The 12,342-nt window shown below is 45.4% G+C and overlaps 1 pseudogene; it reads left to right on the forward strand.

Moving 5' to 3' along the window:
- Positions 1 to 3,742: 3,742 nt before the first annotated feature.
- Positions 3,743 to 6,668, forward strand: LOC125536785 (annotated as a pseudogene).
- The last annotated feature ends 5,674 nt before the right edge of the window (positions 6,669 to 12,342 follow it).

Genomic DNA, 12,342 nt, shown 5'->3' on the forward strand with positions numbered 1-12,342 from the left:
CTATAAATAATATGCAGACAAAAATAACTTACTTTTAACACATATTAATGTAATTTTTAAAAATATTTACGTATTATTTCAGAAATCCTGTAGTTACAGTAAAATGTTAACTACAAAAGTATATTTAAAGTTTTAAAAGTGTTCATTTTAGTATCTATAATCCGAGGGGCACACTAGGCTATAAATATTTTTTACCACACATATTTAAATTTATTTTGATTGCAAATATATCTTTTGACAAACACATAAACTTTATTAAAACATGTGATCACTTTTTAAAACCATAAATACATTTCCTAAACGCTGAACACTTTATATGCTAATTGAATATTTTTGCAATTTCTTAAATAAAAACAACTTACATGTGGAAAATGGGCCAAAAAAAGCAAAAAATAATAATTTTACAAGACTTCAGCTCGCCAAGCTTTGAAACCATTGTCATATTTCGTTTTCATCTTGTGTCCCAAAATCTGCTCACCAAGAAACAGAAAATTACAAGAGTTTAGCTCGCCAAGCCCTTGTTCATCCTGTTACCATCAAGCTAAGATCATCAGCTCGGGACACCCTATGCTTGCCAAGAAACAGAAATTACAAGAGTTCAGCTCGCCAATCCCTTGTTCATCCTGTCGTAGCTACTTTGATGACTGCTCACAACTTTTTTGCCAACGGTCCCAGCACCTCGCACTACTAGGGAAAGCTTACCAGTAGCACGGGATAAAAGGAGGCGCTACTGCTCATTAGCAGCAGCGCTTGTATACAAAGGACGCTACTGCTATGTGCATAGCAGTAGCGCGGTAGGAACAAAACGCGCTACCACTATAGATGCCACACGGTTGCCAACAGGCTAGGTATAGTAGTAGCGCCTCTATGGGAACCACGCTACTGCTAACTAGATAGTAGTAGCGCTGAGCCGTGGCCCGCGCTGTTGCTAACCCGGCCTTATCCCCGACCCCGGCCCGCACATTTCCTCACTCTCCCTGTCTCACTATCACCGTCGCGGCCGTCCTCCTCCTACCATCGCCGACGTCGCCGCCATCCCCCGGCCTCGGCAAGCCTCCTCCTTCTCCTCTTCCTCCTCCCTCCTCCCTCCTCCCTCCTCTAGCTGCCCCTCCCCCCTCCTCCGCCCCACTCCTCCCTCCTCTAGCCGCCTCTCCTCCTCCCCTCACCCACTGCTACTCCCTCCTCCAGCCGCCCCTCCTCCTCCATCAACAACCCCTCCTTCCTCCACAACCCCTCCTCCCTCCTCCTCCTCCATCCACAACCCATCCTCCCTCCCCTCCTCCATCCACACGGCTAGGGTTTAGTTGATAGCTTATCGTGTTTAGATTTAGTTCATATGTAACACTTTGATTTAGTATGCTTCTAGGGTTTAGTTGATAGCTTATAGTGTTTAGAGTGAATTAGTAAAAAATCAAACATAGTTAATAGATTTAGTTGACATGTAACACTTTGATTGTAGAATGTAGGTTTTCTAAATAGTATAGGTAGGTAGAATTTTTTTGTAGAAGGTAGATATAAATTTTTAGTAATACAAAATTTTAGTAAAAAAATTAGTAATGTAAATTTTTAGGTATAGAACTTTCCGAATTATAGAAATGTATTGGAATGCTATATGACAAATTTTTAGGTATCAAATTTAGTAATAGGAATTTCAGTAATCAAACTCTAAGTTATATTGTGAAATTAGGGCATTTTTCTATGGTTCAAATTGGATATTTACTTGATAGCTTATAGGGTTTCACTAAGTCCTAAAATGAGGATAATAATGTTTTTGTTTATATTGTTTTTTTTGCAGAAATCAAGGAGCCCTGCATCATCCCCGCCGTCCTCCCCATCACCGACCCCCCTCCGACCTCGAGGTTAGACCAGCCAAATCCCCATGTTGATGATGATGTAGATGTTTTGATAGATGTAGTAGAGTAATAGATGAGTAGTTGTGACAATTTCCATGGAATAGAAAATTTTCAGTGTAGGTCTTTCAAATATGATGGGGATTGTTTTTCAAATGTAGGTCTTTCAAATTTTCAAATTTTCAATGTAGGTCTTTCAAATTTTCAATGCAGTTTTTTTGCCGATGGGTCCCAGCACCTCGCCACGCTGCTAGACGCATGCCGCCATTCAGCGTCGATCGGCGCCGCCGTAGCTCGCGGGAACATTGTTGCATGGTCGCTGAGGTTTTGCAGCTTTTCTCCTACCCCATTCCAGCATCCACACATGTCAATTCCAGCAAAAAAGATGACCAGATGCAACATCTATTGTCGTTCTGTTCCCAGGATGCACCACGGCTGGTTCCAGTGTCCTCACCAACTGGTTCCAGCAAAAACCATGGCCGGAGGCAGCATCGCGGTGTCCTGTTGTAGCTTTTCTCTTTGACGAGCGTATCTTTCCTCCGTCGTTTTTCTCTTAAGATGGTAGATTTATGATTTTATCTTAGCATCTATAAAGAACATTTACTTTTACACTATCATATTAGATAAAAGGGCTAAGAGATGAGTAACAAAAAGGATAATATTTAGTGTAAATATTTTTTCATTTAGCTTTGAATTGTCATTTACCTCGCAAATGTTATAACCTCTCCAGGGCGGACCTTGTGAGCCTGCTTCAAATTGTTCTCTTATGAGAGTTTTCCTCTATATTTAAGGTGTACTTAGTGGTAGTGTTTGGACGTAAGTTGCAGGTTGAAGCCAATGTGCCCAAGGTATAGTTCCCCACTCAGGACCGCAGAGATTACCCCTTGTTATTTGGGCGCACTGCAAAATTTTGTGGTTTTATTGCTTGAAATGGAACAGGGGAACTCATACTAAAAAAAAAAGAAACAAGAGCATCTCGAGGAGAAATGGTGGTGACAAAAAATTCTCCCTCCGATTCATAATAAGTGTCGTGGTTTAGCTCAAATGTATAGTACATATATGACAAATAATTATTAGTGGAATTACCTTTCACTAACAAAAACTAGGGCCGACTATGAATCCTCTTCGCCAAATATGATTTTAGCTATATGACAACGGCGAGGCTCGACTATGCAACATTTGAATTTGGTCAACACAACATATTATCAATAGTGAATTTTCATGAATTTTGACAGTGGCATACATCTTAATTATTATTTTAGAAGAACCTTAATTAATTATATAATTATTTGACGTACCGATGTAGTACATGTGCACATCAACACGTTCGGAATGTTTAACTAGAGAATATGTTGGATTAATTTATGTTTAGTACGCTCGTGCGGGCATCCGGATCTATCGAGGACAAGGTCCACTCATGACTACTGATGATCTTCTAACTAATTGTTTGGACATGGTATACTGACAATTTGGTTACTAAACGTTTTCTCCCAGACCCGGTCTACTGACGGCTACCCATCTTATCTTCTCCATAGTTAGTTTTCTATTAAAGCTATGGAGCCAAGCATATATAATAATATCAATTTCAGGACATAACATGTACGATGCTATTTTCATGCATTTTAGACGACCTACTCTATGCCACCTTGTCAACGCGCTTACACCCGACAATCCTTTAACACAGCCATCGCCTATATATGTCGACACACTAGTATCAATGAGCTCACAACACCATCCATCCTGCAGCCATTTCTCTCATTAGCTTCCTTGGAGCTTGTGATCATTAGTTGATCAGGCAACATAACCAATTTTCTCTCTAGCGTTAACTTCCATCCCTCATCATATTTTCAGTTACTACTAAGTCAGCTAGCTAGTAAATCCATATTTAATCCATGGAGACCAAAGCACTTATTCTGATGACCGTGGCCATGACCATGCTTGGGACAGCGCTCGGTGCCAGCAACACCGTAGGCGCGCCGGATGGGTCGTGGGACCTTTAGACCAACTACTCCCAGTGGGTTTCGGGAATCAGGTTCACCACCGGCAATGAGCTCAAGTTCCAGTACTCCGCCGCCGTGCACAACATGGTCGAGGTGAGCAAGACGGGTTCTGACTCCTGCAACAGCTCCAACCCCATAGCAACTTTCCCGACTGGTAACGATGTTGTTCCGCTAGCCATCGTCGGGACCCGGTATTTCATCTGCGGGTTGAGGTCAACGTCAAGTCAAAAGAAGTGCGGACTGTGCAACGGTGCCGACGGACAGGAACCGGCATTGCTGCCAGTCCGAGACAGTATTAAGCTCAGCTGCGGCGGTTGGTGTTGATCAGTCTAGGGTGGCCCGACTTGGTCTGATAGTTGTTGCGCGGCTGGTCTTACGTTGTTATTTTAGAGTGAACGATGATTGTGGTCCTTTTTTCCTTGTTTGGTCGTAGAATGGTCCCTTTGTGTATTAAATTCAATTCTTTTGTTAAATGTAATTGCATTCATTATAATTGGATTCAACATATCTTCTTGCAAAACCCAAATAATAACCAAGTGTGTAACCATGAAATAAATTTATCAAAGATGTGTTGAGTGCAATGCCATTGCATCCATCCATTATATACAACAGAAATTCAGGCAAAGCTAAATTTGTCTAGATAAGTAACATGATTTTTAAGGCGAAATAGTGGGGGTAAACACCCACTGCAATATTTTATATTATTGAAGTGTATGTACACACTGGTTTGAGATTAGCCTGAAAAGAAGATAAATGAAGAAAACAAACCCTAACAGACTGAGCCAAAAAAAGAAGAAACACAAATTACAAGACTTCAGCTCGTGAAGCTTTGAAAGCATTGCCATATTTTGTTTTCATCTTGTGTCTCAAAATCTGATCGCCAAGAAACAGAAATTACAAGAGTTCAGCTCGCCAAGCCCTTGTTCATCCTGTTACCATGAAGTTAACATCATCAGCTCGGGACCCCTTATCCGAGATCCGCCAGATTTAACCCTGACACGGGCTACGTGGCTTAGCTCTCCAGCGAGCGACATGGTGGCGGGTGTTGACGGTTTACCTTGGCCCTGTGGGTGGCGAGGTGCACGGTGATGGGTGATCTTGGCGTAGCAGACGACTTCGATGGAAGCTTTGCCCTGATCTGGATCTGGTGCTCCCATTCCGTCGTGGTGGGGTCCCCGTTAGAGCTTCCTCGATGTGGAGGGAGCTGTGGTCGAACGAAAGCTTTGCGCTCCGGCGCCGGCGGCAACAAGGCATGCGGGTGTTGTATTCCTCTTGGGGCATCGCCTTGGACCTCTCCTTGGCGTCCAACTCTCAGGGTGAAACCTTTCTTAGCTTCGGCTGATGTGGCGGCGGTGACGCTTTGTGTCATTACCCTCCTGGGGGCATCGCCGGTGAGGGTGTTTGTCTTCCTCTTGCACGGTGGTGGGTTTCATGTGCTTCTTCTCGGCTGCTAGCTCGAGGCGTTTAGGTGCACTTAGTGTGTTTTTAGCGTTCTTGGCTAGTATTACCGATTTTCGTTAGATCAGCTTATGAGGTTCTCCTCAATGCCTTGTATCGGGTCATTTTGTATCGGCTTGGTTGTTTATGCCTTTATCTATAAAGGGAGCGAAAGCTTATTTCGAGAGAGAGAACGATTCGTGAATCAACTGTCCTTGATGGCCTATTACAATGGCGCGCACGGTGACCGATCTTGACCAAATTCAGTCGACCAACACCTATTACTACCCTTCTTGTATCTGTTATCCTGCCGTCTATATAATAAAGCTATGGTACGTAATTTGTTTACACTTGAGAATAGATGATTACGTTTTATTTTGCAATTTTTACAGTGACATACATCTTAATAAATCAATTATCGTGCGGTACGAATATGCACACGCGCACCAATACATTCATAACGTTAATCAAATATTAGGTTCAAATAATTAATGTTTAGCATGCTCGGGCACCGGATCGATAGCAGCCTGAGGGTTTGCCGCCAGACCCAATCTACTCTCGGCTACGAATTCCATCGCACCATTATTAGATTATCATAGTAGAATAGGTGAGCCAAGCATGCACGCACCAACATGTATTTAAATTCATCTGGGAGTACTACTACTCATATTCATGCGTCTTACCTGATGATCCTAGTTTGAACGAATCCATCGCCTATATATTTTGACATAGTGGCATCAATGATCTTACGGCACATTCCATTGTGTAGCCATTTCTGTGTGCAACTTCCTTGGATGCTATCAAATTTCTGTCTAGTGCTAACTTCTAGCTCCGATCTTTTCAGTTAGCTAGTCGGTAGACATTTAATCAATGGGGGCTAAAGTTCTTATCCTGATCATTGTGCCGTGGCCATGCTCGGGGTGGTGCTCGGCACCGGTCATGGGCGCGCCGGCCGGATCATGGGACGTGCAGACCAACTACACCCTGTGGCCTTCGAGAACTAGGTGATGAGCTCCAGTTTCAGTACTCCACCACCGTGCACAATGTGGTGGAGGTGAGAAAGGCTGGGTACGACGCCTGCAATAGCTCCAGCCCCATCACGATGTTCCTGACCGGCATTGATGTCGTCCCACTTGCGGCCATAGGGACGCGGTACTTCATTTGCGGCGTTCCAGGGCATTGCATTGCCGATATGAAGTTTCAAGTCAACGTGAAATCGAAGGCAGTGCGGACAGTACAACGGTGCCGAGGGACGGGGAAGCGGCTCCGGTGCCGGTACAAGACTGTATTAAGCTCGGCCACGACGGCTGGCATTGACCAGTCTGCGGTGGCGCGGCTAGGTCTAGCCATTGTCGCGGTTGGTCTCGTGTTGTTCTTTTAGTGACCGACGATTGTGGTGCTTTTTTCTTCTTGACGAGCCGTGCATGCTTATTTGTGTATTGTAAATCAGTTCTTTTGTTAAATGTAATTTTTCCATTATAATTGGATTTAACATATCTTCTTGCAAAATCGAACTAGGACAAGGTCTACGGATGGCTACTGATGATTTCCTAACTAATTGTTTGGACATGGTCTACTGACGATTTCGTTACTTTGTCCTCAGACTCGGTCTACTGAAGGCTACCGATCTCATCTTCTCCATTGTTAGTTTTCTACTCCCTCCATTTTTGTATACAAGGCCACAAACACATATTACAGGTACCAAGGTAAAAATCAATGCTATGTTTAAGTCAATGTTGCAAAGCTAGCTTGTCACCTTGTTTGTCGTGTTAATTAATGTGGCTTTTCTCTCTCACGCACAACAAGCCAACCCTCTTACTCCTCATTGGTTGATTAATGTTGGAAATGCAAGCTAACCTTCTCACTCCCGCATGCACACAAGGGACATTAATGTCCTCGGGTGCTAGTACTCCCTCCTTTTCGATTTATAGGGAATTTAAAAATCTCACCAACCAAGGTAGATGATGAATGGTGGAATACTTTTTGTAGTTTGCAAAAGCACCTAATTAATGCACTTGTTTTCCTCAAAAAATTATGTTTATCAATGCATAAATTGCAATGCATGCATGCATAAAGTACATGCATTGGTCAAATTTCTCTTAACACTTGCATGCAATGATTTAATGCACCTTGGAATCTGAACATGTGATGAAAAACAACCAAATTGAGCCTTATAAAATGAAAAAACTAAAATTTTGAGATAAGCCCTATAAACCGAAAAGGAGGGAGTACGAGGCAAACGTCATCAATTTTGCCTCGATTAATGTTAGCGGCCTTGTATAGTTGCAAATTGTAATTTTGATAGTGGCCTTGTAAACAAAAATGGAGGGAGTATTAAAGCTATATGGAGTCAAGCATATATAATAACTAGATGATGCCCCGCACGTTGTTGCGGGAATATTTTGCAGTATTTTAGTGAGATTTTGGTTATATGAAACATGAATATTTGAAATAATAGTTTTTAAAATTATATATGAATTAAATTTAATATCATAATACAATGGAATTTTACATGAATGCATATTTGCATGTTGAAGTGGATTTTTAATATGCATAGTTGCATGTTGGGGTGGGCCTTTTCTATGCATGTTGAATGATGAGGTGGCATGCTTGCATGTTGAGAGAAATATGTTAGTGGGGGCTAGCTATTTAGATATAGAAGATATCAGTTTCAGGAGCTAACGTGTATGATGTCATTTTCATGTATTTTTGAGGACCTACTCTATGTCACCTGGTCAACGCGCTTACACCCGATGATCCTTAACACATCCATCGATGTCAAACGACACACTAGTATCAATGATCTCACAACACCATCCATCCTGCAGCCATTTCACTCTTTAGCTTCCTTGGAGCTTGTGATCATTAGTTGACCAGACAACATAACCAATTTTCTGTCTAGCGCAAACTTCCACCCCCAACATATTTTCAGTTACTACAAAGTCAGCTAGCTAGTAGATCCATATTTAATCCATGGGGACCAAAGCTCTTATTCTGATCACCGTGACCGTGACCATCCTTGGGACGGCGCTCGGCGCCAGCCACACAGTGGGCGCGCCGGACGGGTCGTGGGACCTTCAGACCAACTACTCCTAGTGGGTTTCGAGAATCAGGTTCACCCCTAGCGATGAGCTCAAGTTCCAGTACTCCGCCACCGTGCACAACGTGGTGGAGGTGAGCAAGACGGGGTATGACTCCTGTAGTGGCTCCAACCCCATAGCGATTTTCCCAACCGGTAACGATGTTGTTCCGCTTGCCATCGTTGGGACCCGGTATTTCATCTACGGCGTCTCCGGGCACTGCGACGCCGGCATGAAGGTCGAGGTAAACGTCAAGTTGAAAGTAGTGCGGACTGTGCAGCGGTGCCGACGGAAAGGGAACCGACGTCGCTGCCAGTGACAGTATGAAGCTCAGCTGCGGCCACTGGGGTTGATCAGTCTACGGTAGCCCGGCTCGGTCCGATAGTTGTTGCGGCTTGTTTTTGAAGGAAATATGCCCTAAAGGCAATAATAAAGTTGTTATTTATATTTCCTTATATCATGATAAATGTTTATTATTCATACTAGAATTGCAATTAACCGGAAACTTAGTACATGTGTGAATACATAGACAAACAGAGTGTCCCTAGTATGCCTCTATTAGACTAGCTCGTTAATCAAAGATGGTTAAGTTTCCTGACCATAGACATGTGTTGTCATTTGATGAACGGGATCACATCATTAGAATGATGTGATGGACAAGACCCATCCGTTAGCTTAGCATAATGACCATTTATTTTTATTGATATTGCTTTCTTCATGACTTATACATGTTCCTCTGACTATGAGATTATGCAACTCCCGAATACCGGAGGAACACCTTGTGTGCTATCAAACGTCACAACGTAACTGGGTGATTATAAAGATGTTCTATAGGTGTCTCCGATGGTGTTTGTTAAGTTGGTATAGATCGAGATTAGGATTTGTCACTCCGTGTATCAGAGAGGTATCTCTGGGCCCTCTCGGTAATGCACATCACTATGAGCCTTGCAAGCAATGTGACTAATGAGTTAGTTACGGGATGATGAATTACGGAACGAGTAAAGAGACTTGCCGGTGACGAGATTGAACTAGGTATGATGATACCGACGATCGAATCTCGGGCAAGTAACATACCGATGACAAAGGGAACAACGCATGTTGTTATGCAGTTTGACCGATAAGGATCTTCATAGAATATGTAGGAGCCAATATGAGCATCCAGGTTCCGCTATTGGTTATTGACCGGAGATTTGTCTCGGTCATTGAGGGAGTCCTGGGTTAGGGGGTGTCCGGATGGCCGGACTATACCTTCAGTCGGACTCCTGGACTATGAAGATACAAGATTGAAGACTTCGTCCCGTGTCCGGAAGGGACTTTCCTTGGCGTGGAAGGCAAGCTTGGCGATACGGATATACAGATCTCCTACCATTGTAACCGACTTTGTGTAACCCTAACCCTCTCCGGTGTCTATATAAACCGGAGGGTTTTAGTCCGTAGGACAACATAGACAACAACAATCATACCATAGGGTAGCTTCTAGGGTTTAGCCTCTCCGATCTCGTGGTAGATCTACTCTTGTACTACCCGTATGATCAATATTAATCAAGCAGGACGTAGGGTTTTACCTCCATCGAGAGGGCCCGAACCTGGGTAAAACTTCGTGTCCCTTGCCTCCTGTTACCATCCGGTCTAGACGCACAGTTCGGGACCCCCTACCCGAGATCCGCCGGTTTTGACACCGACATTAGTGCTTTCATTGAGAGTTCCTCTGTGTCGTCGCCGTCAGGCTTGATGGCTCCTACGATCATCGATAGCCATGTGATCCAGGGTGAAACTTGTCTTCCCGGACAGATCTCTGTCTTCGGCGGCTTTGCACTGCGGGCCAATTCACTTGGCCATCTGGAGCAGATCGAAAGCTATGCCCCTGGCCGTCAGGTCAGATTTGGAAGTTTAAACTACACGGCTGACATCCGCGGGGACTTGATCTTCAACGGATTCGAGCCACTGCCGAGCACGCTGCACTGCCACGACGAGCATGATCTAGCTCTGCCGTCTAATAGTGCCCTGAAGGCCGCACCCGCATCGGCTTCGACCCTTAATTCGGAGCCAACCGCGCCGATCGAGGATGGGTGGTTGGACGCCGCCTCGGGGGCTGCGATCCTAACGGCGATCGAGCCAAACACCAGCCCCGCACTCCGCGAGACTCATGATTCCAAGGAGCCGGACTCCTCTCCGGACTCCGAACCATTCGCGCCTCTGCCGATCGAATCCGATTGGGCGCCGATCATGGAGTTTACTGCCGCAGACATCTTTCAGCACTCGCCCTTTGGCGATATTATAAAATCACTAAAGTCTCTCTCTTTATCAGGAGAGCTCTGGCCGGACTACGGTCAGCGAGATTGAGATGCGAATGATGAAGAAATTCAAAGCCCACCCACCACCCACTTTGTAGCCACTTTCGACGATTTAACCGACATGCTCGACTTCGACTCCGAAGACATCGACGGTATGGACGCCGATGAAGGAGAAGATGAAGAACCAGCGCCTATTGGACCCTGGAACGCCACCTCGTCATATGACGTATACATGGTGGACGCACCAAAAGATGACGACGAGGAGCGGAAGGACGCACCGAAGGCTTGTTCCCTCGAAAAGCAGTCAAAGCGGCGACGCAAGCGCCGCCCCAAATCCCGCCTCGACAGAAATAGCGATCACACAGACCCAGCGCTGGAGCAGGGCGAACCGCTGCCGGACAACGGCAATCCGGGTAATCAAACCGAACAAACAAATCCTATCAAGGATAATGGTCCGGACGACATAACGCCGGACAGACACCCGGAGCAGCAAACTACCCATAAAAGGCTTGTTGCCACCGCGAGGAGTCTGAAAAAGCAAAAGCAAAGGCTCAAGGCCGTGCAAGACACACTCCAAATTAGATGGAGTAAAATACTTAACACTGCAGCAAGGTACGGCGACAATCGCCCCTCCAAGAGCTACCCAAAGCGGAAGCTGCTACCCGAATTCGATGAGGAGGCCTCAGAACCCCCACAACCAAATATCAAAGTAGCCACCTGGTCGGATAGACGACCCCTCTACCAACACAGAGCGGCATACAACGCCGCTCACAATACAATACGCGACCCATGCGAGGGCTCGCACCCAAAGGACGGCGCAACAAGATCCATCTATGGACCACGCAATCGCGCCCCAGCATACAATGCAACACAACAAACATCCGAACAACGTGGTACACCCAGCTACAGGGGTGCCGCACACCCCCTATGTTTCACCGATGAGGTGCTGGACCACGAATTTCCAGAGGGATTCAAGCCCGTAAACATAGAGGCATACGACGGAACAACAGACCCTGGGGTCTGGATTGAGGACTACATCCTTCATATCCATATGGCTCGAGGAGATGATCTCCACGCCATCAAGTACTTACCCCTCAAGCTCAAAGGGCCAGCTCATCACTGGCTCAAAGGCCTCCCCGAAAGCTCCATTGGAAGTTGGGAAGAGCTCGAAGACGCCTTTCGGGCAAATTTTCAAGGGACTTATGTCCGGCCTCCGGATGCAGACGATTTGAGTCATATAACTCAACAGCCCGGAGAGTCAGCCCGAAAGCTTTGGAACAGGTTTCTTACTAAAAAGAACCAGATTGTCGACTGTCCGGACGCCGAAGCCTTGGCAGCTTTCAAGCATAGCGTCCGTGACGAATGGTTCGCCAGACACCTCGGCCAAAATAAGCCGAGAACGATGGCCGCATTAACAAACCTCATGACCCGCTTTTGCACGGGTGAGGACAGCTGGCTAGCCAGATGCAGCACCAGCGACCCCAGTACATCTGAAGTTAGAGATGGAAACGGGAAATCACGGCGCAACAGCAATAAAAAACGCCGGAATAAAGAAGACAGCACGAAGGGCACGGCAGTAAATGCCGGATTCAAAAGCTCTCGGCCAGGTCAAAAGCCGCCCCCTAAAGGCACCGGGGATGAACTGTCCAGCCTCAACAAAATTCTGGACCAAGTATGTCAG

Source organism: Triticum urartu, chromosome 1, assembly GCF_003073215.2.
Source record: "Triticum urartu cultivar G1812 chromosome 1, Tu2.1, whole genome shotgun sequence".
NCBI classification, from domain to species: domain Eukaryota; kingdom Viridiplantae; phylum Streptophyta; class Magnoliopsida; order Poales; family Poaceae; genus Triticum; species Triticum urartu.